The sequence below is a fragment of the Thalassophryne amazonica genome, chromosome 1 (assembly GCF_902500255.1).
Source record: "Thalassophryne amazonica chromosome 1, fThaAma1.1, whole genome shotgun sequence".
Taxonomy (NCBI): Eukaryota; Metazoa; Chordata; class Actinopteri; order Batrachoidiformes; family Batrachoididae; genus Thalassophryne; species Thalassophryne amazonica.
The window spans coordinates 163,643,288-163,651,165 of NC_047103.1; positions in this window are offsets into that span (position 1 = coordinate 163,643,288).

Below are 7,878 nucleotides of genomic sequence, written 5' to 3' on the forward strand. Positions count from 1 at the left end.
AAAGGAAGGTTGGAGATTGGCCTATAATTAGCTAAGATAGCTGGGTCAAGTGATGGCTTTTTAAGTAATGGTTTAATTACTGCCACCTTAAAAGCCTGTGGTACATAGCCAACTAACAAAGATAGATTGATCATATAAATAAATATAAATATATATTATATTATATATAAATAAAGTTAATGACATGCTTAGAATAGTCATCACTCCAGTTGAAGAAGTTAATTCAAAGTGATGAAGAGAAGTTTAACGGTAAATAGACAACGCTGTTAGACTAGTTCAAGTCAAGTTTAAGTTAAAGTTTTGTGGCTGGTTGAAAACTGATGTCTGCATAAAAAATGTATCAGTAATGAGTGTTAACGGCTGGTTCATGAGCTTTATGTTCATCTTCGTGTTCATCAAAACTGGATTATTTTCATCAGCATGTGGCTTTGTAAACTTGTAGCGTCGCCTGCTGCATTGATTAGCTCATACATTAGTTACACGCATGCTCTATCTTCTTTTTCTCTATTTTCTGTGGGAGCGTTACAGTGCCACATACAGGCCTGGCATATGTACTACAGCGTTAAACAAAGCCACAAGGCAAAGAATTTGCCTCATTTTATGTAATTGAATTCATTGAGTTACTCGATTAGTCATTTCAGCCCTAGTTCTAGACCATTTCTGTTGCAGGGAGGTGTTGGTGTTGGTGGTGGGTGGTGTAGTTCTGCTCAGAGTGCCTTGATTAGAGAGAGTGGCATCAACTCATAACACAGCACCATTTTGGTTACAACTGTGTAGAAATACTCAATGAACCTTTAATGCTTTCAACATTTTTTTTAAATCATTTAACCACATACAGCAACCAGGTACAGGTGCTATGAAAATAAATATAAAAATAGGTAAGCTATCAAATTTACTCAAATTTACAATTCATGATGATTTATTTAATTAATTTAAAGCCTGATTTATGCCACTGCAGCTCTGTAAATCCGTGTCATGCAATGACATGTGTGACAGATTTAAAGTTCTCCATCTCTGGATTATGCTTTATTATGGATTAATTTGACCCTCAACAAGCTAGTGCAGCAGATAAGAGAATATTTAGAGGGGAATCCTGCAAATGGTGATAAAAGCATCAAATTCGGCAGAAATACTCCTCAGACACTCCTCTTTTGAAAAAAAAAAAAGATTGGCCACTTGAATTTTCAATCGGTGGTCAGGTCGGGGTCAATTGAAGAATTACACAGAGGTCAAAATTAAAAGATGCTCCAATCATATTGAAAAATATTCCACATTATTTGCCTGATCATACAGTTTCCAAAAAGGTATAGTTTAGACTATCTGTGACTGAATTCTATGGAGTTACGGGATAAAAACAGCAAGAATGGTGACAAAGGTCAGTGTCATTTTGTACAGGGGTCAAAAGTTAAAGTTGCTCCAATTTTGGTAAAAAGTGATGCAAATTACTAGTTGAGTTAACACAGTTTTAAAAAGGAATACATGTAGTTTGGACCATGTATCTTCCTTACTCACGTAACAGGGTAACATATGTCACATGTCATAGAATCCAATAGATGCAGACCTTGTTTGACCTTTACTTTGCAGACCAAGCATTCAACACTGTCAAAACTATTCCATTTATTAATCCTATTAGCTCAACCAATAATATTTTTCAATATGATTGGAGTACATTTAATTACATGATTTAGCTCGGACAAATGTATGTGCTGTCTTGTTGTCGAGTGACTGGTTTGCAGTGGTTTCCATGGCTCACCAATGGCTCCCCATGGGACATGCCATCAGCCGTCTCATTGTCTCTACCTCGATGCCTCATGCTAATTATTCAGATTTACACAGTATATTAAAAAATGAGTGTTTTAGCAATCAAATGATGGAAACAACTGGACTAGGGTGGTAGAATTTTGCATCATGCTCTCTTTGAAAACAATACAAAATACAGTTCAGCATCTGCAACATACGGCCAGACAGTGAATGCAACATAATTTGCTTCCAAAATCAGTCTTCCCAACTTGCAATTGGTTTGTCTTGCTTTTGGAGTCAGTCTCATGCGCCCAGTCAAGGACTTTTACAGTCCTGTGTCTTTCAGTGCTGGAGGTTGCTGCCTGCTTGTATTTCAGTTATTACTTTTGCTTTCAATTCCTGCTTCTGGTTGACCATAAAATGTGAGTTGCATAGTTTGGGCTGGCGTGCCCAACCCATCGATCACGGTCAATCAATCAATTGCCAGCTGAGTTTCGCATGACAGTGGTGCTGTAACGGACAGTGCTGCTATAACGGATTGATGCAGAAGGTGGCAGCATTGCACCAATAAAGATACCGACTACCGTTAAACGCTCTAAAAGAAGAAGACAACTCTTCTTCCTTCTTTTTCTTCTTCTTCTTCTTCTTCTTCAGTGGTGCAGGATGCAGAGGAGAAAAAAGTTAAAATGAGAAAAAAACATTTTTGAATCAACATAACAGCTTACAGCGCCAAAATCAGTTACACTGTGGACAAAATTATGATATAAGTTGCAAGGACTGATGAGTGAATATAATTTCTGACTTATCCATTTCCCCTGACATACTGGCGTTTGTCCAAAAACACAAATATTGAACTCCTTCTACTGGCAGCACTAGTGGGTCGACGATTAAGGCTCAGGAGATATGAAACTGTTAAACATTTATTCCACAGAGATATTGTACAAATGAAAAGACAGTATTTGGGTCCCATCTCAATCCTGACAGCATCAGGTAGGCTCAAGTAGAAGCCTGCTGTTGGAAGAAGGTGGGGCAGAGTCTATCCCGGCATCAGACAGGGACTAGCTTGCAGTGTTGTGGTGGACAAGGATGCAATCCTTTTTTTGTTTGTTTGTTTGTTTGTTTTTGTGGGAGACAGCTGCCTCTCCAGTAGCTCTCCAGTTTTATCTCTTTTTTAGCTCTTATTCCTAACCTTTCTACACTTCTGCTATTCTCATGAAGACATTGTGTTCTTTATACATGTCCCATGGATAATTTTAACTCTCTGATGCTACCAAGAGCCAGCTGGTAGACTTATTCAAGAGAGGAAATGCTGGCTCTGAAAACAAAGGGACGAGCCGGAATGCAACATCCCATCCTGGCAGAGTTGAGGAGGAAACCCAGGGGTTTCAAGGCCGGGGCTAAACTAAAGGCTGAGCTAGCAGACAACTGGAGGCACGTCAAGCCATTGATTCCCTTCATGATCTTGGGAAACGCAAACTCGCTGATGAACAAGCTCAACGAGCTGTACACACTGAAAAACCAGCGGATTTAGCGTGACAGTAGCTTGTCTATCTTTACAGAGACGTGGCTAACCCACCTCGTACCAGATGCTAACGTGGACCTGCTGAGATTCACTTCTGTGAGAGCCGACAGAGACACTAAAGCATGCAGAAAAGCAAAGGTGGAGGACTCATCATGTACGAGTACATTAACAATGGCTGGTGTAACCCAGGACATTTCTCCGTAAAGATGGTCTTGTGTTGCCAGGGCCTCAAGCTGCTAGCTGTTGACCTGTGGCCCTACTATCTACTGAGTTTTGTCACAAAATCACCATCTGTGTTTACAACCTCCGAGAGTGGACGCTGTCACTGCATGTGAGAAGATTGGGTTTGAAAACCATCACAGGCCACAAAAAGAGACCAGGGGCACAGGGGGAGACAATGGAGAGGGTGACCAAACTTAACAAAATCTTCAGCCGATTTAACCAGTCCATGCTAGTCCATGCTTCCCACCCTCTCCATCACTGCAGCCATGTCTCCTTTTTCCCTCAGCACACCTCCCCCAAGACATCAAAGTGGCAGCCCCCTACACCTCATCCCCACCCCAACACAACCTCCTCCATACATCACTGTTGACCAGGTCACTTGAGGAAGCTTCATCCACGGAATACAGCAGGCCCGGACAAGGTATGTCCCCAACGACTGAAGACCTGCATGACTGAACTGGGAGAACCGCTACAATGTGTCTTCAACCTTAGCCTGCAGCTAGGGAGAGTTCCTACTCTCTGGAACATATCATGCATTGTTCTAATTCCTAAGAAGAACCTGTCCAGCGAGCTGCATGACTTACAACCAGTGGCACTCACTTCACACCTGATGAAGATGTTTAAGCGGCCTTTCCTCAGCCCCCTTAAACACCAGGTGCAACACACCTAGGACTGTCTGCAGTTTGCATATCGAGCAGGTGTTGATGTGGAGGATGACATTATCTACCTGCTACACCGAGTCCACTTGCACCTGGATAAGGGAAGCGGACCAGTGAGAATTCTCTTCCTGGACATCTCAAGTGCCTTCAACACCATCCAGCCCCTTGTGCTTCAGGACAAACTGAACAGGATGTGAATGGACCCCTGCCTGGTCACTTGGATCTCCAACTACCTCACCGACAGGGTGCATTATGTCATCATAAGGGACATCACATCTGAGATTGTGATCAGCAACACCGGAGCACCCTAGGGCATGGTGCTGCCCATCTTCTTTTGGCCCCTCTTCACCCTGTACACCTCAGACTTCTGCTACTCTGAGCTGTGTCACATCTAGAAGTTCAGAGATGACACAGCCATTGCTGGCTGCATCAGAGATGACAGAGAGGAGGAGTACAGGGACCTAGTGAGAGACTTTGCTGTCTCGTGTCACACAAACCATCTACAGCTCAGCATCTCAAAGACAAAGAGCTGGTCATTGACTTTGGGAAGTTCAGACCAAGACGACGACCAGTTGTGATCGAAGGGAGTTAAGGTGAAGGCTATGGATTCCTACAAGTACCTCGGGCTGTGGCTGGACTGCAAACTGGACTGGACAACCCACACCAACCACCTGTACAGGAAGGGACAGAGCAGGCTTTACTTCCTGGGGAGCCCTGCTCCTCTGGAAAACGGCAAAATGGATCTGATCAAGTGGTCTGAATGCAATTGACCCTATTTTTTCTACAAGACACTCGGGAGCGGAGGACCCGACCTGTCCTGCCGGGACACGTGGCGGGTTACGTGATGGACAGCTGGTGGAGGTGGCAAGTCATGTGCCTGTACACGTTGTCTGTGGAGGATGTTGAAGATGTTTACTTATTTGGAGCTGTGGTGACCGGGTTTCTGCTGTGTGGAGTGGCCATAGCACTGGTTTACCAGAAAATTAAGAAGGTGGAGGCGGCATTAATTGGCCCATCCAGGCTGCCCCACGTGATTGATTCGATTGGAAGGGCAGTGTCAGCTCAGTCGGTGGGTGTTAACCGCACGTTGGAATCCATCTCAGGGGAGAATGGCTGCACTGGAAAACCGCTTTGATCGTCAGTAATGACCACATCTCCTCTCCTCTATTCAGATGTATTTGGGAGCCACTTTGAAGTTTCAGACGGTGGAATCTTTCAGGCGTCTGTTAATCTGGATATCTATTTGGTTTCCAAACACCAGCTGCCCTTCAAGGCCGCTGGGATAAAATCCTCCCCCCGAGGAACATTCCTGATGCCTCGCTCCTCGTCTCCCCTGCCTCTTTGTCTTCTCCCCTCCGAGTCCTGAGATGTTGACTGTGGGACCTTGAGACTCTGGTGGACTGATTCAGAACTGGGATCCCCCCAGGATGGACAGATAAGGCCTGTCGATGGCGCCAAGGGCAGCCTTCCGGGCTGTCTGTCTGAACACTGGACACATTCAAGTCTCGGCTGTTATCTATTGTCTGCTGTGATTTGTTTACTGTTTTCCTGTGCTATGGGTTTTTTTTCTCCAGTGCTGCTGCGTGAGTTCGACACAGCAGCAATGGAGGTTTTTTCTTTTCCCAATTCTTCCCTTGTGTGTGCTTTTATATGTGTTCATGTACCGGGCCGGCTTATGTGTGTTGTGTGTGTTATGTGTGTGTTGTTGTTTGATTGTCATGTGGCCGGTCAAGGTTTGCTCAGCCCTGCTTGTGACCTAGGGCAGGGATGTACATCTGGAGCTGGTCCCCGGGCGCCAAAAAGGCAACCTCTGCTCCTAACTGGCAATTAGGATGGGTAAAATGCAGTAAACACATTTCATTGTACAGGGAACATTTTCCTATGTGCATATGACAATAAACTCCTTTTGAATCCTTTGAATCCTTGAATCCTTGAATACTGCCCAATCTAATCAAATCTAATCTAATCTAATTTAAAACAACCTAGGCATCAAACAGGGACCAGTGAGGTGGAGGAGGTAGAGTCTAGGTCAGTGACTGTAAGCAGTAGAGAGGTGAGTCAGAATTTACACCCTTAAGAGACTTGGACATTTCTTACTGGTGGAGGGTGAAGTCTAAATTGTGGAAAACCTCAATCTTAGTAGTGATGCTCTGTTAGTGATTCGACAAATCTGAATGAAAGCTTGAAATCTGAGTCTTCCTGGCTATACTATATCAGCTGCAATTCTCAGAGAAATGATGAATTAGCTGCTTCCCAGTGGATGATTTTTCTGAAGTGTAACTTTGCTGTTCGACATTTATGTATGATAATTAGCTCCAATCTGGTGTAACAATAATGGCCAGACCACAGCTTGCAAGAAGTTGCAATGTCACCAAGCCTCCAGTCATTTTAATGTATTTCCTGTATTATGTTTAAGCCATTCTGGGTCAAATGCAGAGCTTGCAGTTCCAGGGAAAGATCCTCGGTGTGGTCCCTAGAACCACCACTGCGTGAATGCTGATAACGCGTTTGATCAAAGTTGATTGATTGGCCAACAAGAGGGAGGGCTGGGGTGAAAGGTTGAAGCTCCTTTGGCGTTTGAAGAATCTCCCCACCCCCCTTCCCTGTTTAATACAACCCTCGACTGCAAACCACATCTGACAGTGGATATTGATCAGGTGAACGAGAATGATCACATGATTGTTGATGAAGCAGAAAATATGCAGTTCTAGAACAATTGCATGATTTCAGGATGCATTTTTCAGGGCCAAATGTGATGATATTTTATTACAGTTTATATCAGTTCTGCAACATATACAAAATAGGCATTCAAACATATATGTAATTATCGGTATTTATTAAGCAATAGAACTACAAATTAATTGGGATTGTATGTAAGTGTTATAAATGTATCATAATATGTACGTAATTAGGGGAATGAAGTGGTGATTTCACTCACCACTAATTATTATTCATAATGGGGGAATGTATGTAACTAATAAATAAAACATTCCTAAACATTTTCCTTCTGGGCATCCTTTTTCCCTTTTGGTGCCAATCAACATATTTGTGAGTTTGCTGACATCTACAGCTTTTTACAAGTCATTACAGGAGAAAAAGTCCAAATGTGGAACAGATGGGATTTTAATTATGCAGAGAACCATTATGCTACGTTCAAGATTTTACATTCTACAAAGTCGTGCATTTATATAATTCAGCAGCAGATTCTTTATTGTCCTTAAAAAACTAAAACATTCAAACTGGTCACTGCCATAGGAAAATAATCAATCTTTTATCCATCAAAATCAACCGTTATCAAGCCATGACTTGAACACAACTAATTTTTCCCATTTATGTCCCTTCAGGGATTTCATCATTTTTGCTTTGGAAACAGGTTCAAATGTGCTGAGCACAATTACTTGTTGTTCCTCATAACTGGAGGAATCTAAAATGCTTTCATATTTGTTTTGTTCTGTTTTCTTGTGTCATTTTCTCACACAATCTCACTGTGAATTCTCTTTCCAGAGAAGTTTTAAACGACACGTACATTTCAGACCAACAAATTTAAAGGGGCCATATTGTATACAAATGTCGTTTTGTGATCTTTTCTTTTGAAGATGGGGTTTAGTCAGCACTGCAGAAGCTATTGAACATTTAATTTTTTTTTTTTAAATTACCGTCTCTGGAACAAAGGCAGTCCAACTGAAGGGAAATCCTTCTGGGAGGGCCTTAAATTTTAAAGTCCTTCACTGTAAC